The sequence below is a fragment of the Dromiciops gliroides genome, chromosome 3 (assembly GCF_019393635.1).
Source record: "Dromiciops gliroides isolate mDroGli1 chromosome 3, mDroGli1.pri, whole genome shotgun sequence".
Taxonomy (NCBI): domain Eukaryota; kingdom Metazoa; phylum Chordata; class Mammalia; order Microbiotheria; family Microbiotheriidae; genus Dromiciops; species Dromiciops gliroides.
In genome coordinates, this window is record NC_057863.1 from 458257690 (window position 1) to 458282245 (window position 24556).

Genomic DNA, 24556 nt, shown 5'->3' on the forward strand with positions numbered 1-24556 from the left:
ATATGTGATTTTCTAAGTCAATATGTGATCTGTGGGATCCTTATGGACTGTTTAGTAGCCCCTGTTTCTTCCTGATTTTGATGCCACTGATCTTAAAGATGACAAATGAAAATAATCAGACCACAAAAATTTAACTTTAGCAAGTCACCTGATTTCTCTGTGCTTCAGTTTCCAAATGAGGGAGCTGAACTAATGAGTTATTTGACCTCAAAGGCACTTTCAAGTCCAAAATGTGTGAGCCTATATCATCTAAACAGAGCTTGAAAAAATGGTCCCCAAGTCCCTGCCAGGATCTATATGACTAGTTTGGCTAATAAAACTTATCTTTGCTTCTAAAATAGAGAGAAGATGGTAGGTACAGAAATATTGTATTACCACCTTCTGTTGAAAGGTTCCCTCACAGAGAACACTCTCTGGGATAGCTGGGTGTTTTCTGTTATACCACCTTTCATTCAAGTTGAACTGAGTATAAAGAATTAATTGTGATTTGAGGTTTCTATGACCCCATCTTTGGCTAAAATTAGAAGCCCCAGGGCTCGCCCCGGCCAGCATGGCTGGCATGATGCTCTACCCACTGGCTGTAGCTGTCAACATGGCGCTGCAGCTCACGTCATCACCACTCCCTGACACCTACATGGGCCAGGCCAAATTATAAAGACTAGAAGCCCAGTGAGGGCAGTCATGTGACTATCAATCAGGGTTGCTAGCCAATTAGCCTAGGGCTGTGTGCACACAGCCTGGGGTTTTCTGGGAAGGAGAAGGAAAGAGATTCTCCATTCTGGCGTGTGAGAGTAAGAGAGACAGAGCACAGCCGTTTTGTTCTTTGGGAACAGCTGAATCCAGTTGGTGTGATTTCAGGTAGTAGTATTTTCCTTCCCCTATTCCCTTTTTCCTTTGTCTCTAGTTCTACTAATCTCACTTGTATTTTACATTTGTTCTTGTTAATAAACCCTGTTTTGTTTTGTTTTTTAAAGGCTGTTAATCTCCTTCCTTACCCCAATATTATGGCGAGCCACCCAATTAACTTTCCTCATATTGAATTTGGCCCTTAAATGAGCAAAAATCTCACTATACTCTTTTTTAAAAATATTACTTGGGGGGGGGGGGGAGATGAGGGTTAAGTGACTTGCCCAGGGCCACACAGCTAGTAAGTGTCAAGTATCTGAGACCAGATTTGAACTCAGGTCCTCCTGAATCCAGGGTCAGTGCTTTATCCACTGTACCACCTGGCTGCTCCTGAATCTTGCTATACTCTTAAGCTACGAGCTATTCTTTCTCAACACTCCTTTGAGAATGTGTGAAAGCTTAGCCTATGTGTCTGTCTGTGGTCTGTGTGTCTGTCTCTTATATCATTGTCTCAATGCCCCCACTCATAAAACTTCCTGGTAACTAATGAGTGCATTCAAGCTAAACAATTCAACAAACTGCCCACATAAACTCCTTGAGGCCAGTGACTGTCATAGCTGCTTCACCGGAGCCTAATTAGCATAGTGTCTGGCACATAATAGTATTGAATGTTTTTTCATTCATTCATTCAGAAACTGTATGCCTCACTCTACACCTATGGTTGACCACCTCTCTACAAAGCACCAGATCCTAGCCATTCTTCTTGCTGTCCCACAGGGGAGAAATGAGAATTCTAATGGGGATAATCATCTATAGGACTCAGAAATCTGGGCAGTGAGGAGTCAGGAAGACCCAAGTACAAATCTGGCCTCAGATACTTACTAGCTGTGCGACCCTGCTAGTCACTTAACCCTGCTTGTTTACCACAGTGTCCTTATCTGCAAAATGAGCTAGAGAAGGAAGGACATGGCAAACTATTCCAGTATCTTTGCCAAGAAAACCCCAAATGAGGTCACAGAGAGTCAGGAAAGACCCTAAAGACAGGAAGACTCGAGTTCAAATCCAGCCTCAGACACTTACTAGCTGGGCAAGTCATTTAAGCCTGTTTGCCTCAGTTTCCTTCTCTGTAAAATGAGCTAGAGAAGGAACTGGCAAACCACTCTAGCAACTTAGAAAAAAAAAAAACCCACCAAAAAACCCCCCACAACCCCAAGTGAGATCACAAAGAATAGGAAACAACTGAACAAGCTTCAAATCTGTGCCAGATCACTTCAAATTTGCACATTTTCCACCTACCCCTTTACTCTGAATACCAGTGAAATGCAGCACATTTCTGAATACATAGCAATCATATGTAAAAACAGGTAAGTAAATAGAAAGAATATGACAGTAAATAGAAAGAAATCAAAGAATCTTAGGACTGAAAGGAATCTTAGAAATCATCTAGTCCAACTCCTATCCCAAATTATTAAGAATGTAATATGAGTCCCCACAAAGTACACTAAGATATAGCCAGCAGTCATATTTGCCTTCATTCATTCATTCATTATTCATTCATTTTTAAGAGGCCGCTAGGGTCTCCCTACCTTGGCCAGATTGGAAATGCAGGGGCTACTCAAAGCTTGATCCTACTACAGATCAGCATATGAACAGGTCAGCTCCATATCCTTTTGGACTGGCCTGTTCCCTCCTCAAACAGCCTGTTGGGAGTTGGGGCTGGCTCATAGTAGTGATGGCAGATTTAGTTAGGACATGTGACTACCTTAATCAAATACAGTTAGAGCTCAGGAGATCCTCCAGTAGCCTGAGCCTCCCAGGTAGCTAGGATTAAAGTTGGGCACCACCATGCATGCCTACCTAGTTCAGTGGCCATATTTTAGAGTGGATACAGTGATGAAGAATCTTGAATATCACCTAGAAATACCAGACTAATGATTCTCTCCTTTCCCAACCAGCACTCCCCCCACACACTGTCCCCATTCCTAGGGAACTGAAGTAAGGTTAATAAATACCCAGAGAAAAGGAAAAAGAGCACCTCCATGGAAACCAAGCCTAGTATTTAGTGCCTTGTCTGTGTTTTTAATTTACCAGGTATCCCATCTGCAAAAATAAATGTATTGCTCATACTTTAGTCTTTTCATGCAAAGTGGCTATACTTCAAATACTGTAAAACAGTGTTGAAAATATAATTAATAAAAATCCTATTTTATTTGGTTTCAAGGATATCTGAATATGCCTTCCTGGGCAGCCAGTTTCTTTCTTGTTTATTCTTTAAGTTTTATTTTTTACAATCTTGAAAGTCAAATGAGTATTTCAATATGTAAAATAGAACAGAAAAAAGGAGTTGTGCATCAAACTGTGAGTTTCTAATGGACAAGCAATTTCTCTATCTCAAGGTAAAATAGCTGATCTTGCCAGACCATAAATCTGCACTCTTTCAATTTGGATTTGTGTCTCTAGTATGTTTAAATTTAAAGAGAAATAAAGCAAAAAAACAGATAGATGGGTAAACAGTAAGCCAGATAGATATAGGTAGGCAAACAGAGAGAAATGACAGAGATAGATATGACCGAGCAAGTGACAGATTTGAGAAATGAGAGACTGACAGGGGAAAAATAAGTCTAAAACTTCATTAGGTGCAGAGGGGGTTAAAAAACAGGGACATGAACACCAAAAAGAGGTCAAATTAAAATCACCCTGAAGGCCCCTTCACCCAGGGAAGAGGCAGACTAGCAGAGGAATAACACTTGCCTAGTTCTTTAATTGTATATGGACCTTGAGGCTGTTTGCTGAGGAAATGTCAATCCTTTCATCATTCCGGTTATATAGTGATTTAAAATCCATTTGCTGCCCCTAAGGCATAAAGTTCTCCTCAGGATTCAGCATCTCACTTTCCTGTGAATATCCAAAGACATTTTCTCCAGAAGTCTGTTTGAGTGACCTTCCTGACACTTTAATCAGCAAAAGCGCCTATTCTGTGGCTCTCCAAGCACCCAACAAGGAACATTTTCAACAACAGAGAAATAGAAAAGACACAAACCAGGTTTCATCTCCAGGGTGTGAAAAAGAAGGGCAGGGGTTAGTATTCATTTCTTAATATTTCAGTAAAAGGAAGGAAAAAGCAATATTGAGTATTTGGAAACACCTGAGGCTACTCATTGCCTTTAAAACAGATCTTACACACGTGCTGCATCTGAAGTGTGTGCAAAGCAACACTTAGACATCATCAGTCATTCATAGTTTTTGGCATCTTGATCTTTCGCACAGAAAGTTCCCGTCTATTTCAACCCATTCAGGTTCCCATTTCACATTGGGCTGCTTTTGCTTCTTTATATTATGGCCAATTGTTAAGGACAAGGTGGAAAATAAAAGGGAGTGGGGGTGTGGAATGGAAGAAGTAGTAGTAAATGAGAGAAAGATTCTGTCCTTTACCATGAAAATTATATTAAAGATGCATTTTCAAATGGGGGAAAAGCCAAGAAATTGCAATTCAACGCCTGTTTGAAGGCATTAGAAGAGAAGTCCAGAGAACTTCAAATATCTTTCTTTCTTTCTTTTTCCATTCTGAAATCCTCCTTCAAAGCTCCCCCCTCCCTTCCCTTCTCCACCCCATTCCAACCCCACCCAGAGAAAGCAAAGGAGCTAGGACTTTGGTAAGGGGAAAGGTTAGTCTGAATAAACAGTAAGCAAAGAAGAGACAATATTCAGGAAGCAGATAAGGGACAGAGGGAGAAAAGAGTCCTACTTTGTGTTTAAAAGCATAGAAAAATAGGTCATTACTTAATGGAGATAAAATTTTCTAGCAAAACTCTCAAGTCATTTATCACATTTAAAAGTTATAGGTCTACAGGGAAAATGAGAGATGAATCCTCAAATCTGTACTGTGAACCCTACGATGTACGTGAAACTGTGAGAAATAAAAAAAATATAGTAATGAGGTCAAGTGCCTGCCCTTAAGCAGCATGCAATCTAGAAAAATCTGAAGGGAGAACATGTATAACCTGGGAATGATTGTAGTACACAGTCCATAATCTCATTTTACAAGAACTATTAAAATGAAGGGCTAAGAGCACATATTTCCAAAGCGAAATCTGTAGAAGACTTGCCTTAATGCTTTTGTTGTCTATTTCTAGACAACAAAATAACTGGATTGTTCTATATCAACATAAAAGGATTTGATCTGCTTTCCTATTCTCATCAAGGAGACTACTTGTTCTCTTTCTTCCTTGATATGCTGAACAATAAATTCCCTTGATGTGTGTATTTTTTTAAAAGCATTCAGAATTTAAAAAAAAAAAACCCTCCTTTGAAAGAAAACATAAATCTCACAATGGATAGGCCCCATTTTTGATGTTCCATAGGTTCACTCAAACAACTAACAGTTTTATTTAAAATTCAAAGTTTTCCAATCTCAAGATTTCTTGACTTCTTGGAAGGGACTTTAGGGATTTCTTATTTAAAACTCTTCATTTTACAAATAGAGAAACTGAGTTTCAGAAAGGTGAGTCCTCCTAATTGATCTCTCTCCTCCTCAACTTTCAAACCACTCCACATAGTGTTAATTATTCTTAACTACTGATATGGCCCGTGAATTCCCTAATCAATCCAGGTGACTTCCCTAATCAATCAACAGACCAGTGACTTCCTAATGGCCTCTAGAAAAAATACAAATGGGGCAGCTAGGTGGCGTAGTGAATAGAGCACTGGCCCTGGATTCAGGAGGACCCGAGTTCAAATTTGACCTCAGACGATTGACACTTACTAGCTGTGTGACCCTGGGCAAGTCACAACCCCAAATGCCTCACCAAAAAAGAAAAAAGAAAAAGAAAAAACAAACAAACAAACAAAAAACAAAACAAAGAAAAAATACAAATCTTCAGTTTAGCTTTTCAGCCCTTCACAATGGCCAAAACCTGTCTTTGCAACCTCACTAGATATTATTCTCCCTCTTACACTTTTTAATATAGCCAACTAGTCTAATCCAATTGCTCTTCTCTCTGTTCCTCAAATACAATATGTTATCTCCTGTCTCTGTACCTTTTTGAAGGTCATCCCCACAGGCATCTAATGTACTTACTCCCTCCTGGCCTCTCTTCAAGATTTCAGCTAATGTATCATCTTCTTCATGAATCCTTCTTGATTCTCCCCATCAAATGGAAGTGTGCTTCCTCCACACTGCCTTCTTTTTAACTACCTTGCATATATTTGTACTTATTGACTTTCTATTTATACTTTTTTTTTTGGCAGGGCAATGAGGGTTAAGTGACTTGCCCAGGGTCACATAGCTAGTGTCAAGTGTCTGAGGCTGGATTTGAACTCAGGTCTTCCTGAATCCAAGGCCAGTGCTTTATCCATTGTGCCACCTAGCTGCCCTCTTCTATTTATACTTTATAGACAAACACTTGTGTCTCCTCTTTGAATGTGAATTTTTGTTTTTTAATATTTGTATCACTAGCACCTTGCACAGTGCCTGACACATAGAAGGGGCTTAATGAATACTTTGTGATTGATTTAAGAGACTTTCCCAAGATCATGCAATAATAGATTTGTTTCTCATAAAAACCCTATGGGAAAATATTTATATAACAGCTTCAATTTACAGATGAGGAAGCTATGGCTCACTTATGGTCCACACAAATGTTAAGTAACAAAGACAAGATTAAAATTCAGGTCTCTCCCAACTCAAAGTCCAGGGCTCTACACCAGAGATGTCAAAATTGTTGGGGAAAATTTCTCATGTGGTGCCAGAACCAGTTTAAATGTAAATAGGGAATGCTTTTAAAAAATAGATAAAAATAGGGCAGATAATGTTAATCTTTGGTTTTCTAAGTCAATATATGGGGGAAGCTGGGTGGAGTGCCAGGCCTAAAGTCAAGAAGACCCTAGTTCAAATCTGGTCTCAGACCTTACTAGCTATGTTACCCTGGGCAAGTCACTTGACCCAGTTTGTCTCAATTCTCTCATCTATAAAATGAGCTGGAGAAGGAAATGGCAAACCACTCCAGTATCTTTGCCAAGAAAACCCTAAATGGGGTCACAAAGAGTTGGACACATCTGAAATGAATGAACAACAAAGTCAATATGCAACCAGGAGGTATCTCTTTCTGAGTTTGACACCACCACTCTACATCACCCAGTCTTCTAATTAGTAAATGGTCAGACTGGCTTGAACTCAGGTCCTTCTCCTACTCCAAATCCACTATTTTTTCCACCGCACCATGCTGACATCTAGTTGAGTTGTAGTCTCCCTATCAAGATAATAGAAGCAATATGCACCCCCCCAAAAAAAAAAAGGGAGGAGGAAGCTTAAGATAGCTGTAAAGTAGAATTTCAATAGAGAATTATTTCCATAGAGAATTATTTCCTTAAGAGAAGTTCTTTTTTCCTTTTCAAGGAATGCCAAAAAGATCTATATCAACAGTATCACAGCAGGGACCCTAAGGAAAAAGGTAGAGAGGTTCCTTGTACTTAGTATGTTAAGTGGAATCTTGTTTGAAATTTGGAGATCCCAGATGCTCTATGGGCTTTCAAGGGCAACTTCAAAGAGAACACATTGCAATTCAGGAGGTCAGAGTTACCAATCCAGGAGGTCAGAGCTACCATGGTCAGGTCCAAGATAAGAAGGGAGGGGAAAAAAAAAGGTCATAGCTTCTAAATAGTGCAGAGATGTGAAGCATTTACCTGACCACTGACTACATTAGGGCTTCAAAAGATACAAATCTCATTTATCTCACTGCCTGGGGAGGGAGAAGGGAGAAAAAGGAGCAGGAGGGAAGGAGGGAGGGAGGGAGAGAGGGGGAGAAAGAGACAGAAACAGAGAGAACAGAGAAACAGAGAGAGAAAGGGAGAGAATGAGAATGAGAATGAATTTGGTCAATAAAAGGGAAGAAGGTCTAAAAGAATAATTACCAAGAGCCCTTCTGTGTGTGTGTGTGTGTGTGTGTGTGTGTGTGTGTGTGTGTGTCCTAGACATATGCATTTTTGTACTGAGGCTATATACAGAGAATTTGAAAAATATCCTTTTTAAAGTAAATTAATTTTTAATAAAGAATTTCTCAATATCTCTTGAAATAGCAAAGACACTGCGGAGTGACTATAAAACCAGAGGTGGGAACCCTGCTACAAAAATGAAGCAGAGATCGCCTAAGAGGAGTCCCTTCCATACCAACCAAGAACATTAAGAATTCAGTCTTGTTTATTTACAAACGATGGATTTTTAAGCAAAGAATGATCTTGATTAGGAGGTCACAAGACTAGTCATCTAAAAGTTCAGAGATTGGTATGCAACTTCCAATTAACTCCAGAAGTTAAAATATTAATAGAAAATATGTAACTAGTTTAGAATGAAAGCTTATGGTTCTATACTCACAGGGTCATAGATTTAGAACTAGAAGAGACTTGTGAGACCATCTAGTTCAAATCCTTTACATATGAGACAACTGAGGTCCGGGAAGGTTACAGTTCTTGCTCAAGGTCTCATAGGTGTTAAAGTGCTTGATTTGAACTCAGGTCCTCTGACATCAAAACAACTAGAGGGCTCAGTGGATAAAGTGTTGGGTCTAGAGTCAGGAAGACCTTAATTCAAATCCAGCCTTAGACACTTAATAGCTGAGTGACCCTGGGAAAGTCATTCAACCTATTTGCTTAATCTACTGGAGAAGGAAATGACAAACCACTTCAGTATCTTTGCCAAGAAAACACCACGAAAATTAGAGTGCTATGGTCCACAGGGTCATGAAAAGTCAGACATATCTGAACAACTAAACAATAATCTCTGACTCAAGAGTTAGTGGTCTTTCCACTATATCCTGGCACATGCCTCACAAGAAAAAACATTTACTCAAGAAAAAAAGTTTCTTCTTTACTCCTGCAGTGAACAGTTGACACCCTAAAACTTGGGATTTGGTTTCCAGTACCAATCAACATTTATTAAAAGCCTACTGTATGAGAGAAGCCAACAAGATATAACCATATTGAAGTTAACAGAGGCTAATGTGCCAGTTAAATGACCTCCTTGAGATATTGATATTCCTGTGGAATATCACCTTGAAGACATTATATTAAATGTTTATAGTAGTAAATGTCAGTTAAGAACCCAAGGGATCGCTAGCAAAGTGATATTCTGGATAACTCTACCACTTGGAAATATGATGAGTGAATAATTGATAACAGTATCACAATAAGAATTTTTAAGATAAGTTTGTTTTATTTTTAAAGATTACTGCTGATCCAACAGCAGCTGAAATCTTCTATGCAACTGACAAAATCCCACCTCTTCCAATGTCACTATTATTCCACATTTATATGTCTAATGCACTGATAACAGAGTCAAGTTTTCCACATTAAATCTCCTAGCTAGTCATGACTTAGTTCTCATTTAACTTTCCAGAGTTGCCAAAGAAAGTAAATCTTAAGTGTCTAGAAACTTTGGGGGTTAGGTCACTCTCAAAAACTGTTCTCCAAAGTTTTAGGATCCTCTAGTTAGGGTTGCAGGCTTCAAGACAGCATGTGTATACACAAGTCTTTCTGATAGATTCAGTTGTTAGGACTGAAACAGACTGTCTGGCTGCTTCTTGGTCCAGAATTTTTTCATTTAATGACTCTCTGTAACATTAAACCCTTGCTTCGCAACTACAAAGCAGTTAACCCAGGTCAAGATCAAGGCAAAATTAAATCATCACACAAATCCCCAGTCTCCTCTCACTCTTCCTCTCTCTCTCCCTCCCCCCTTTTTTTTAATTCTCAACTTAAACACTCCATGACCTGCTGTCTTATCCTGTGCCCTGGAACTCCAGGGCAGTTGAGAGTTCTCTTTGCACCCCCACAATACTTTCTCACACATTGTGGTATATAGTAATCAGATGCTCTGGCTTTTTTCCACAACTGCCTACTTAGCCCCTCTTCCCATTAATGTAAAAACATTTTTGCACACCTGGGAAAGGGAAAAGAGGAAGCTAATAAAGTAATAACTCCCCAACTTGCCCACAGCTTGTGAGAGATTTCAAAAGATAAAATAAATAGCTCAGGTCTGTTCCAAGATGGCATTCAGGCATTGAGCAATTTTGAACAAATAGACCAAACGCACATAGTAATTAAAAGATAGTTCAGAAGGTAACTTACCACCTACTCCCCCACAAAAAAAACTCTATTAAGGGAAATTTTAAAAAATACTGTATTACTTTGATTTCTATGTAGTTCAGAATAATGGTAAAGTCAAGCCAATCAAAAAAGGGGTTTCTCTTTTCCCTGAGGACTTAAAGTAATTAAGAAAAAGAAATTATGTGAACAAGCAGAGAGAAAAGTTATCAGCATATAGACCAGGAAGAGTGGTTTTTTTCCATACATTTTTGTTTATCTAGTTTTTACCACAAGGTGGAGCTCCCTCAATGCTAAATTTCAAACTAAAGCCAAAAGGGTACACTCGGCTGGAAACTTCTTTTAAACGTTTCTTCTCCATAAACCCAGATCATTTTCCAAGCAGGTGGCAACGCTACACTCAGTACAGCCATTTTAATAAGAATAGTTTCAAGGCTCAACAGGTTGTCAAATGAAAGAGAAGACTGAGGAAAATTAAAAGTAGCAACTCATTTGCTGTTAGTCTAGGCTTTGTCCTGGGTTTTAAAATGCAGTCTATCTGAAACATCATTAACAGCTCCAAAAAAGTTGTTTGTGCTTCACTGAGATCGCTGAGTAAATGATAATCAAAGACTATCTATCCAACAGCTGCCTAGGTGACACAGTACATAGAGCACTGGGCCTGGAGTCAGGAAGACTCATCTCTCCCTGAGTTTAAATCTGGCCTCAGACACTTAGCAGCTGTTTGAGCTCAGGCAAGTCACTTGACTGTTTGCCTCAGTTTCCTCATCTGTCAAATGAGAAGGAGATGCCAAGAAAACCCCAAATGGGATCACGGAGAGTTAGACATACCTGAAAAATGACTGAACAACAAACAAAATCTATCTATGTTAATAAGAACAGGTGGGATATTAAGATACATTCAAAAACCTAACACTGGTTCACTATCATTACTATGGTATTACTGGGTAGACTGGCTGTGCAAGGCCCCAGAGGCCAAACAATGAAAGGGATACAGGTATTAGGTTCGATATAAAGAAGAACCTTCTAACATGTCTGAAAGTGCAGGGGACTACTCTACAGAGGAGCTTTTTGCTTTAACTCAAGATTGTACTAAACAACAGTCTTCAAACTTTTAGGATTTACCAAAAAAAATTTTTTTAGCATAAAACCTCCAATTTTTTATGTTTACTTTTTACAAATCACACATATCTTATTCCAATAATTATGTACAATTATAAAACTTGCAAAGAGTGAAAATGAAAACATGACAGATAAAGATGAAATAAAATTTTATCCTAGAATAACTAGGATAAAATAGGATAGGAGTGTTTAAGTTGAGAATTTAATTTAAATGTACTTGTTTATTGAATAGGAGAGTAACTTGCACAGACCTACATATTAGCAACTTGGCAGCTATGTGAAGGATGCACTGGAGAGAGGGAGAGACAGGGACATCAGAGGGAAGGCTCTTATTGCAAGAGTCCCTGACAGTTATGGCTCTGTGAGTGGAAAAAATGAATGATTTAGGATATGTGGAGGGAGAAATGACAAGATTTAGCAACTGACTGTGTATGTGGAGTAAGAGGGGAAAGCTGAATTTGACATTAAGGTGGAGAACTTGGGTAACTGGAATAATAATGACATTTAGGAAAAGGGTAGGTTGAGGACAGGTATATGGGGAGACAGGATAATGTGATGAGATATTCTATCTAGTGCACCCCATGTGTGCCTGCCCATTTTGTGGTAGTCGCTCTGACCAAACCAATATGAAAAGGTGAAGTAGAGCTCTCACTCAGGGATCACTTGACTTAGAGTGAAAAGCCTCCCCCCCCAGAAGGGTACCTGCTGCAGTCACCGGGAAAGCAAGAACAGTTCCCAATGGCACCTGTACAGCTAGCTGCTACCTCAGGTACCTACATATTAGAAGCTTTGAGTCTTGTACAGCAGAGGGATTGGGAGAGGAAGGAAGGCAGACACCATTGTGTTGGGAGTTGGCATTTTCAAGGAAAGTGAGCTGTGACTCATCTTCAATCTTTTAAATTATGAGATAAATATAAAATAAGATTTCACCGTATCTTATCCAACTGGTTGATTCCATACTCTTTGGGAAAGGGCCACAGCTCCCCTTCTTCTGTGACAGCTGGACTAGATGACCTCAAAGTTATCTTCAAAATCTAAAGACATAATCCTATGACTAGAGCCCTTAGAGGGAAAGCCTATCGTACTAAGTTTCTCTTATAAGTGGTTACATTTTAAAGAATATAAGTTGACTACTGATACATACAAATCTAGATAAACTAGAGTTGAGTCGTAACAGTCTTTCCTGCAAAACCAAAATTTTGTTTGCTCAAAAATACATTATGCATTTGCCAATGAATGTGCATGCACAGGGGCAGCTAGGTGGTGCAGTGGTTAAAGCCGGACCTGGATTCAGGAGGACCTGAGTTCAAATCCGACCTCAGACACTTGACACTTACTAGCTGGGTGACCCTGAGCAAGTCACTTAATCCTCATTGTCCTGCAAGAAGAAAAAAAGAAAAGAAAAAGAAAGTGTATGCACCAAAGAGGCAGCATTTGAATGTAAGAGGTAAATTTCCTTAATCATAGGAGGGACTAAGAAAAACATGTATGTATGTATGTATGTATGTATGTATGTATGTATGTATGTATGTATGTGTGTGTATGCATGCATGCATATATGTATGCATATGTGTGTATATATATGTATGTTTGAGTCTTTGTTTGAAAGTTTCTTTCCTGACACACTTCCCTTGCCGATTTAGTAACCTCAAAATGCGCCCTAAAGTCAAGCGGGAAAAGCTCGCCCATTCCTTCCCCTCTGGGGGGAAAAAAAACCACCTTCCTTTTATAAAAATAAATGACATTTTATACTCATAAGAGGCTGATATGACACCTTGCCTCTGTTTCACAAGAGAACACAGATGGACTATTCCAATGATTAGCTCAAGGTGTGTCACATGATGATGAAAACACTCTTCAGTAAATAACTCACCTCTTCGGCCCTTCTCCATCACCCACAAGATAAAAATCCCTCAAAGCTATTAGGTACACAGCCAACAAATGACAAGGTTACCACAAAAAAAGTTCTTATATTTACAACCTAAACCCATATAACTAGGTAACATATAGGTGACCTTTTTCTTTCTTTAAAGGGACTGATTCTCTTTTAAACGTTTCCACCAATACAAACAATAAGGAAAAATAAATTGCACAACAAAATCTATCAATCTGCTTAGGGAAATAGGGTGTTTGGGTTAAGGGAATTTTCTGGTTAAGTGAATGTTAAGTACCCCTTAAGTAATACAATGGTTTTAACTTATTTAAACCCATTAAACCCATGTTTATTCAAACAATTGTATCTATAATATGCAATGTACCTTCTTAGGCAATGACTTGCCAAAAAAATAACCTTTCTAAAACATTTTAATTCACTTTCCTCACTTAAAATAGAGTGCAGGGCAGCCAGGTGGCTCAGTGGATAGAGCACCGGCCCTAGAGTCAGGAGTACCTGAGTTCAAATCTAGCATCAGACACTTGACACTTACTAGCTGTGTGACCCTGGGCAGGTCACTTAACCTCAATTGCCTCAATCAATCAATCAATCACCTCACTAAATAATTAATTAATTGATTGATAGAGTGCAACAATACTTCAGTAAATCAACAAACATTTTTAAAGCCCCTACTGTGTGCCAGGCACTATCTAGCAGGTACTGGGAATACAAGTACAAAACAATCCCCACTCACAAGTAGTTTATATGCTAATAGGGAAGACAACAAGTACAGATATGAGCAAGTAGAGAATAAATATAAAAATAACAAATACAATGAAATACAAAGCACATAAATACAGGATAATTTGGGGAAGAACAGTTGTAGTTGGGAATCTGAAAAGGCTCTATACTGTAGAAGGTGACATGAGTTATGTCTTACATGAAGAGAGATTCTGAGAGGAAGAAGTAAAAAGGGGAGATATTTCAGGGGATATTCAGACAACCAGTGCAAAGGCAGGGAGATGATGGGAGATGGGAATGCTGTGGGTGAAGAACACTAAAAGGGGAAGTTTGGCAGGATCCCAGAATGGGGCAAGGGAAGGAATGAGGCTGGAAAGATAAACAAGGGCTATGTCATGCAAAGGAGTTTATATTTTATCTTATAGGCAATAGAAGAAAATCACTGGGGCTGCAGCAGTTGGATGAGTTGGAGTGGGTAGAAATGTGAGGCAGGGAGACCAATTAGGAAGCTACTGAAATAACCTAAGGAAGAGATTAGGGATTAAATTCAAGTAGGAGCTGTGTGAGTAGAGAAGGTGAGATTTGGCAACCAATTAGACATATGGGGTAAGGAAGAGTGAGCAGTCAAGATTAATGTCAATTCAAAAGAAGAAGATGGTAAGAAAGATGCTGCCTTTGACAGAAATTAGGAAGTTTGGAAGGAGGGAGGGTTTGGGGAAAAGATAATGAGTTCCATTTTAGGTATGTTGGGATTAAGATGTCTCAATTGGTGATTCATGACTAAAGTTCAAGGGGAAGACTGGGATTAGACTGGATGTATAGATCTTTGAACCAGCTTCAAAAAGATGATATATAAATCTGTGGGAGTTGATGAGGTTACCAAGAGAATGCAGAATAAGGGTTCTTACCCAGGCCATGAACTTGTTCTTTAAATATACTGAAACTGTATTTCAGTATAATTGGTCTCTTTTTGTAATCCCATTTATTTAATTTTATGCATTTTAAAACCTCATTCTGAAAAGGATTCCAAAGGCCTCCCTAGCCAACGGAAGGAGTTCATGACACAAGAAAGGTTAAGATTACCTGGTGTGAAAGGACAAGAGAAGAGGTCCCAGTATGGAACGTTGGGTAACACCCACAGTGAGGGATCATGATATGCATAATGAACCAGTAACAGAGACTTAGAAGAAACAAAAAAGTAGGAGAGATACCAAGAGAAAGAAAGAGAGCAGCAGATAAATCAAGAAAAGATGAGGACTAAGATAAGCAGATTTAATGATTATGAGATAATTGATAACTGGAGAGAGGAGTTTCAGTTGAGTGATGATGTTGGAAGCTGGGTTGCAAAAGTTTGAGAAATGAGAGAGAAAGAGAGAGAGAGAGAGAGAGAGAGAGAGAGAGAAAGAGAGAGAGAGAGAGAGTGTGTGTGTGTGTGTGTGTGTGTGTGTGTGTGTGTGTGTGTGTGTGTGTGTGTACACATAAACAGTTTTTCCTAGGAGTTTGGCTGAGAAAGAGAAGAGAAATATGAGTCTGGATTTTCATTGAGACAATTTTTTAAAATGAGACAGACAGACACACACACACACACAGACACCTACATACATACATACAATGTATATTTCATTTTAAATGTGTTATAAACTAGATGGGAGCTGACCAACATGGACTACAAGCTACTTGGATGACTGTATCTTCTATTTTTAAGAAAATCTTCTCATCATATAAAAATCCACATTTACACAAAATAGTAAGTAAAAGTCTGGTTATTTGCATTTCAAAAAAGACTGGATTGCATAGGGGAAAAACTCCATTACTGCACTTGAAACATAACTCTATTGACAAAAATTCAATTTGCACAACTTTTTAAAACTTTAGCATCCATTTTATCCACTGGTAATATATGCAAACAGTAAGCAAAGGGTTACTAAAGAGGCCTCTGCAACAGCATAATCTGTTATTGTTGATGGAAATTATCTGATTACTGTTATGTTTACTGGAAGTATTTTTTATATCATAAAGCTATAAAATTATAATCATGGGATTTTGGAAAACCACTCCCTGGGGAGGGTGCCTGAACCTGAGGACTTGGGTGGAACCAAGAGCCTGGGCCAAGAAATGGGTGATATCTCAACAGGCAAGTCAAGACCTGTCAGTCAGTCACCTATTTCAGCTCTGCAAATCAACTAAAAACTAAAGAGTAGTGCCCCTCAGAGTAACAGGATACAAGTGGGAGCTCTAATGAGGAATGGGCCTAGAACCAAAAAGAGAATAACGACTGTTGTTGAAGGTGGCTAGGAGCTCAAGGATGGTGGTGCCGTCCATTACAAATGAAATGACACAAGGATCACACACAAGCCTACAAAGAATGAACCAAAATGTAGAAACAGGCTTGAGTAGTTAGTAAAGATGCCTTAGATAAACAGAATAGGTCAGATAGAGAAGGAAGATGGGCATTCCAAGGGCCCAAAGTCAATGATGGCTCTGGTAAGTCACTGTAGGTCTGCCTACAACCACAGGAAGAAATCTTTGGGCCCAGAAGTACCTTTGGTACCCAAGGGATCCAGACTCAGGGAAAAAAAAAGACTAAAACATAAGTTTTACAAGGGGCTGAGAATTCTTATAGAATAATCAACCTAAATCCATTTCAGCCCAAGAACCCAGTTAACTGTACAACTCATGAAGAACTGTGGCCTTCTGGCTCAATTGAGAGACTAACAAGTAAAAAGTAAAAGATGGAAGGTAAGAAAGACCAGGACTTTCTACTTCTATAAGCTTTTTAGATCTCTTCTACCTTCATAACTCTTTTTCTTTTTGTTGTTATTATAGACTCACTCTCTTGCTGTTACTGAGCACTACTAACTCTAAGAAAACCAAAAAAATAGACTACTATTATAGCAGGAAGAATGGGACATCAAATGAAATGTTTCAACCCTACCTTAAGGCCTTTAATGACCTGATTTCCCAAGTGCGTCCAGCCTTAGTTCTCATTACTCCATCCTTCACACCCTCTCAGTCTAAACCACAGATTCTTAAACTTTTTAGTGTCATGGACACCTTTGGTAGTCTGGTGAAAGGGGCTCTTTCTCAGAATATCATGTTGCCTACATTCATTAGTGAAGAAAATGCTAAATTTCATTTAGAAGTGAATGAAGACAGGGCGGCTAGGTGGCGCAGTGGATAGAGCACTGGCCCTGGATTCAGGAGTACTTGAGTTCAAATCCGGCCTCAGACACTTGACACTTACTAGCTGTGTGACCCTGGGCAAGTCACTTAACCCCCACTGCCCCGCCAAAAAAAAAAAAAAGTGAGTAAAGAGAAATATCCAAGTTCACAGACTGTTGAAATATTAAGGGGTCTATAGACCCCAGGTTAAGAAGCCTGGCTCTGGACTACTAGCAATTCCCTGAAAATCAACCTGACCTCTCCTGCCTCTACACATTCATATGAGCCATCTCCCACACTTGGAAGGGCATACACTCTCCTGTTCAGTCAATCACAAAAGTTATTAAACATCTATAATGTGCTCTCGTTTGCAGAGATGGAAGAACCACTGTTGGGAAAGATGGAATGCATGTTCAGACTTTTTGATGTATTGATGGATTTTGCTGATTTTTGTTTCTCTTTTTCCTCTCCTTTAAAAGAAGATCCTTTGGTATATGAGATTTCACTGTGGAAAAAGAGATGGGATACAAGGAGAAATTTTTGCAGTCAAAAGATAGCAATAAAAATGTATTTTTAAAATCTGTTCAATTAGGATAAGAAACAAGTTCCAAACCTGTCCTGCCTTCCCCAAAGCTGGGCAGGTGGAAGCCAAGGGAAAGCCAAGATGGTAACAATGATATTCAAGGCAACCGAGTCAAGTTGGGGGTAGGGCAGGCATGAAAAGAGCCAAAGTAGAGCCAAAAAGCATCTCCAGGTGTGTGTCACTGTAATGGAATTTATTAATTTGATCATTGACAATGCTATGATAAGGTTTAGTAAAAATGCAGCAATTCAAACAGTTAAAGAGTCCAGAATCCAGTTTTCCAGACCAGAATCCAGTTTCCTCCTGATGACATCTTACCACTTCAAGAAGACAAGAGAACTCAGAGACTTTATATGAACTGTTTTGTTTTGTTAGTTTTTACTATCTCCTTTCTGTTATAATATACACCATCTGTAACATGTACTCTCTGCAGAGGTCCTCCCTTTGCAAGATCAATGTCAAAGCGTCGGTTCATGAGGACAAAAAATCGCCCCTCTGGACAAAACTTTCCTCTCTTCCTTTTCTATATTGTTGTTCACATATTATTAGTTAGCAATAGTTATTATATTCTGTTATTTTTTTACTGTTCCGTCAAGGAAACATTTTGTTTCTTGAGGAATCAAAGGGGGGAATGTGGTAAAAAGTATGCCAGTTTTTGAAGGACCACCCTTTCGGGGAGGAGACCGATGGCCGTGCATGGGCTATGCACGCCAGCCCAGCTGCTAAGCACTTCACTTCCGGGGTGCGAGCTTAAAAGGCAAGGAGAGAATGGAAGTGAGGTCTCTTCCCTGTTCTCCTGGTCCGATGACTGGCGCTGCACAAACGGACGCTGACTGGAGTTCGACTCGGCCCGGCTCGCCGTTAGCAGCACGTGCCTGACACGGCTCTCCCCCCAAAGGTGGCCTTGGTTTTTGGTGAGTTTTATACGGAATATAGACTAAGCTTAGACTTAAGACTATTTGTTTTGTATTTCTACTTTCCTATCCCTCTAATCAACATCACCTTGTAATTTCCAAACAATAAAAGCTCTAACTAGAGACCAGAGGCTTCTTCCATTTACTAGTCTTGGAGATAAAGAAGAGAAAGGTTAGAAAGGGGAGGTTAATGCTCTAGTATCCAATTTTAAATCTCACATCACCCACGAGCAGGTCTCAGGTGGGATTTTACCCTCAACTCTGAATTACAGACTTTTTTTTAAAAGTATATACAGACTTTTTTTTAAAAGCATATATAGTCTATATCTGGATATCTAGAGCAGTTTGTTCACCATGCTTGTCACTGTTCCTATGATGTCAGTTTATCTGTTTTTTCATGGACTGAGGGCTGGAAGGGACCTCAGAGGTCTTTATGACAGGAAGAAACACGACTTTTAAAATCACATGTGTTTCTCTTTCATGCTCACCCTGAGGCCCTTCAAGATTCTCCAATTATAATGTTATAGTAGACTCCACAAGGGCCAAGGTCGTCATGTGACTCTTTGGTTAATAGTCATAGCAAATGTTGCCCCAGAGGCACCAAACCACATGTCAAATCATTTCTACCAATGAACAACTTTCAACAATGAACTTGTTTAAAGTATAGGCTCCTATGAAGTGTTTTTAACAATATCACATTACACATGATCTGAGAGAAGTGATTGAATACAAAACACACTGGGGGCAATATAGTAAAGTGGACACTGGATTTAGAGTTAGAAGCCTCAGGTTCAAACCCCCCAGGGTTTGCTCTTTGCTACCTGTGTGACCTTGAGGAAATCACTTAATCACCATGGGCCTGAGTTTCCCCATATAAAAAATAAGCTGGTTGAATTCAATCTCTAAGGTCTATTTCAACTCTAAAATTCTTAGGGTCTATGTTTAAATCAGAATATGATCCCCTTTAGACTTTTGCTAGGTCATTCTGCAGTCTGCAAGCACCTCCATTAGGGCAGCCAGGTGGTGCAGTAGATAAAAAGCCTGGCCTGGAGGCAGGGAAACTCATCCTCCTGAGTTCAAATTTGGCCTCAGACACTTACTGGCTGTGTGACCTTGGACAAGTCACATTCCTGTTTGCCTCACTTTTCTCATCTGTGAAATGAGCTGCTAAAAGGAAACAGCAAAACACTCTAGTATCTTTGCCAAGAAAACCCCAAATGGAGTCAATAAAGAGTCAGACAGGACTGAAACGACTCACCAGCAACAACAGCTTCCACTAGGCCCTGTCGGTGATTCTGACTGACTCCCCTAGACTATTACTTCCCAAACCCATTTCATGGCTATTGTCTTCCTTTTGGCTTCTAAAGTTGGTTCCCCTACTCCTGATTCATTGGCTCAATAAAGGCAAAAAACCAGCCTTTCTTAAGTTGGACATGCAACGTAACAAGAATATCTGTTTCCACTTTGGCGTATGCAATATTGGTGTAATTCTTCCCATTTCCCAGTGAGAGGTCTAGAGTTCTACCCATATCTGCTACACTGCAACTATAGGCAGATTATGATCCCTCCTTGCATCATGTTCCTCATCTGTCTCATTTGGATGAAAAAGCATGTTGTACTTTTATTTCCAAGTGCTGGACTTAGAGTCTAAAGAACTTAAGATTGATTCCAGGCTATGTCACTTAATAGCTGTGTGACTTTGGGTAAGTACCTTAACCTCTTTCCTACTCTGTAAAATGAAGTGGTTGGATATGATCACTTCTTAGGTTACTTCCAGCCCTAAATCTATGTGTTTATAAGGTGTACTCTCTACCAGACACATAGAAGCTCTTAGGACAATCACACAGGATAAAACACCAAAGGCACTTTCAAAATATACAGAGTTCTGTGTGACCTTGGCCAAATCACTTAACCCTCATTGCCCCACCAAAAAAAAAAGAAAGAAAGAAAGAAAATATACAGAGTTGAAAAAAAGAAAAATGTATAGAGTGCTATATAAATGTAAAATGATAACATAGCAAAATTTTGAATACCTGGAATTTGCAGAGGAGTCATTTTGCTTATTAAGGAATGCAATCCTCCTTTGGAGGAGGCAGTATCATGGCTCCTCACTCTGTCTGTGGGCAGCACTACAGACAAGACTCCTCTTCTGACAGGCAATGGAAAAATCAGCATTCTTTCTTTTCTCTCCTTTCTGGCCCACCCAGACCCATCTTGTTTTCAGAAATAATCATGTGCCTTATGTTTTCAGGATTATTGTTAAGGATTCTATTCTCATTGTTTGGGTCACTGTTTATACGGGGTTTTTTTGTTGGTTTTTTTTAGTGAGGCAATTGGGGTTAAGTGACTTGCCCAGGGTCACACAGCTAGTAAGTGTTAAGTGTCTGAGGCCGGATTTGAACTCAGGTACTCCTGACTCCAGGGCCGGGGCTCTATCCACTGCGCCACCTAGCTGCCCCCTGTTTATACGTTTTTAATGAGCTTGGAGTTGTTCTATATGGTCTCTGTGTTTTGAAATTTCCCATTAAATAGCCCCCTATCAAATGAAACCAGGTATTTATTTAGCAAAATTCAGACAACAAAGGGATTCTTGTGGCTGATGCCAAGAATGATCCCTTGATGAAAAGAGTTCTGGCCTTTAACAGATTTGAGGTGCTATACCCTTTCTTAACAGATTACTGGTGCAGAGAAGTGGGCAGTCAGATAATTGGCGGATAAAATTAGGCAATATCATTAACACTTCTCAGATATGGCCAGGTTGCTTTGTCTCAGTCTAAAAAAGCCACACACTGCTGTGCCCTTGGAGTTCTAGGATCCAATTTTTAGTTTTTCTGTATCCTCTCTTACAGGTTCCTGTTCTTCCTTCCATTGTTAGTCCATTTGCTCACAGCAGTCTATCTATACCACTCTAATTGGAAGCTCCTGAACTACTGTGAGCTTGGAATTCCGGAAATCAATCTTAATATTTATATGTAAAATAGGAATAAACTGACTCTTGAGTGAGAGAGCCTATGAGTTAGTATGAGTTTTCACTGGATAAGGATTAGGTTTTGGTTGTTGGGAAAGAAGAAGGCATCCGAGGGAGTTCTAGAGAGTGAAATAGTATTACTACTTGGATTTTGAGGACAAAGTCAACAGGAAATGTCACAGATGGGAGTATCCGTTTAGGATTCCTGTATCTACTTTAAACTAGGTTGGGATACAGTTGTAATAAATTCCTATGAGCTTTCATGTTTTACCCAGTTTACCTAGATAGGCAGTGATAGGTCAGTAATAAACAATAAAGAAAATAATTTTTTCCCCAATCCATTACTTTGCAGCAAAAAGTACCAATTTCTGAATATGGTACTAAGCTTGTTCCCTCAGCCATCTGACACCACTGCAGGGTGCAGCTGACATTGCTGTAAACTGTGACTTGATAAAAAACCTCTAGTCATAATTAACAGCAGGTGGTAGGAAATATGGAAGGAAAAAAGAAGCTAAAATCATAACAAGGGGGAGAGTGACAGGAGTCTGGAAAGGCAGAAATGAGAAAGTTGCTGCCAAACCAAGTTAAACTAAACTGTTTGTCTACCCTCACCATCTGATACTGTAATTTTATGATAGCACTATTCCTCCCTGTGAGGAATTCAAGGCTCACAGAAATAGACTATTGGGTATGGAAGCAGCAAAATTGTTCCCATGTTAAATAACTGTTATATGCTAAAAGTGAATAATATTTAAAATCCCTGCCTGATTCTTTATTATATTTAAACTAAACAGGCCCAATTAATAAGCAAACCTAAAATTACCATATGACACGACAAGGTCTACATATCAGTATCCTACTGCTAAAAGCTATTTGTTCAGTCAAAATTAACAATAACCAAATTAACAATAAGCAAAGTCTAGAGAAACTTGCATAAATATTTTTCCACTCATCAGACAAGTTAGCAGGTAAACATCTTCATAATTAAGTGACTTGTTACTGTCAAACTTACAAGTCTTGAGATTCAATGTTATTTATTCCTAATTAATTTTTAAACACAATATCAGGATTAAATAAATTTTTAAAAGTAATATGTAGGGGGCAGCTAGGTGGCACAGTGGATAGAGCACTGGCCCTGGATTCAGGAGGACCTGAGTTCAAATCCAGCCTCAGACACTTAACACTAGCTGTGTGACCTTGGGCAAGTCACTTAATCCCAACTGCCTCACCAAAAAATAAAATAAAATAAAAGTAATATGTAGGGGGCAGCTAGGTGGTGCAGTGGATAAAGCACCAGCCCTGGATTCAGGAGGACCTGAGTTCAAATCCAGCCTCAGACACTTGACACTTACTAGCTGTGTGACCCTGGGCAAGTCACTTAACCCTCACTGCCCTGCCAAAAAACAAAAAACCCAAAACAACAAAAAAAGTAATATGTACCTCAAAATATAGTCCTAGGAAATATTCATGAAGCACTATTTTTCATTTGACAATTTTTATTACTAGTCAGCTCTTCTAAAAAAAAAATCTTCTAAGAGTAAAAAGTACTTGAAGAGTGAAGGTACTTTGAAAAACTAAAAAAAAAAAATCCTGCAAAAATTAATGAATCAAGATGCAATATTTACAGTCCTTGCTTTTTAAAAAAAAAAAAGAAAATGCAATGAATTCAGATTTTAATTTTAAATAAATTTTAAACAAAATTTTAAATAATCAGGACAGCTTCTTCCTCTCTCCATTGCCCCCTTGATTTTCTAGTCAATCTGTGTCCAATAGATGGGGAGGAACTAAGATAGAAGGCCACAGTACTAAGGACAATTACTGACCTGAACTTGGAAACTGTGTTTGCATCTGGTTGACACATTGGCTAAAATGTGGACACATTATCATTGAATCCTTAAGCAAAAAGTCTTTTTCAATGACTAATTTTCTGAAAAATTTACAAAGCATTCATCTACCCCATATTAGTCCAAATCTGTACAATTCATATTAAAACTTAATTTTAACCAAAATTTATTCAAAATTTAGTCATGTAGGGGCAGCGAGGTGGTACGGTAGAAAAAGGCCAGGCCCTGGAGTCAGGAAGACCTGAATTCAAAACTGGCCACAGACACTAGCTGTGTGACCCTGGGCAAGTCACTTAACCCCAAATGCCTCAAAAAAAATTTGTCACCCAATATCTTTCTCACAAGATAGCCAGTGTCTCAAATGTCTTGGTGCAGTTTTTTTTTGTTTTTTTGTTTTTATTTTTGTTTTTTTTTTTTTTTGGTAAGGCAGTGGGGATTAAGTGACTTGCCCAGGGTCACACAGCTAGTAAGTGTCAAGTGTCTGAGGCTGGATTTGAACTCAGGTCCTCCTGAATCCAGGGCCAGTGCTTTATCCACTGCGCCACCCAGCTGCCCCTTGGTGCAGTTTTAAGCTATTAAAGCTTAGAGCTTAAAATTGCACCAAGACTTTGGGGATACCATGGATAAGGAAGACTATTTATAACAACATATTTGAGTTCACCAAAATATAAGAAAACAATTTATAGCTATGAGTAGGAGATCTATTCCAATGCAAACAAGGGATAAAAGAAATTATAAAGATAAAACGGATAACCTTGGTTACATGAAATTGAAAAACTTCTGCACAGACAAAATTAATGCAAATAGGATAAGAAGGGAAGTAGCTGAATGGGGAAAAATCCTTTTCTCAAGTTTCTCTGATAAGGGTTTGGTATCCAAGACACATAAACATCATACGTACGTACATTGTGTGTCTATATACACACATAAAACTAATGGGCACTCCCCAATAGAGAAGTAGTCAAAGAAACTGAACATGCAATTCTTTTTTTTTTTTTTTTGGGGGGGGGGGGAGGCCATGAGAATTAAGTGACTTGCCCAGGGTGAACCTGCAGTTCTTAAACCCTACAAAGTATTAACAATAACACAAAAGAATGCTCCAAATTACTAATAATAAGAGAAATGCAAAACAACAACCCTGAAGTTTCACCTCATACCTTGCAAACTGGCAAAAATTACACAGAAATGGGACTAGTAAATTCTGGAAGGAATGCAGGATTATAAGCACACAAATACATTATTGGTGGAGCTGTGAACTGGTACAACTACTTTGGAAAGCAATTTGGAAATAAGCAAATACAATGACTAAAATATCCATAACCTTTTACCCAGGGACTCTGTTACTGAGCTTTTATCTTAAGCAAGCCACTGATAAGAAGAAAGTCCCCACATACACCAAAATATTTA

The 24556-nt window shown here is 39.0% G+C and overlaps 1 protein-coding gene across 5 annotated transcripts in view; it reads right to left on the minus strand.

Annotated features, from left to right (window-relative positions):
* The window catches only part of TANC1 (tetratricopeptide repeat, ankyrin repeat and coiled-coil containing 1), a 285098-nt gene that overhangs the window by 127115 nt on the left and 133427 nt on the right, over positions 1–24556 (minus strand). The window lies entirely within an intron of this gene.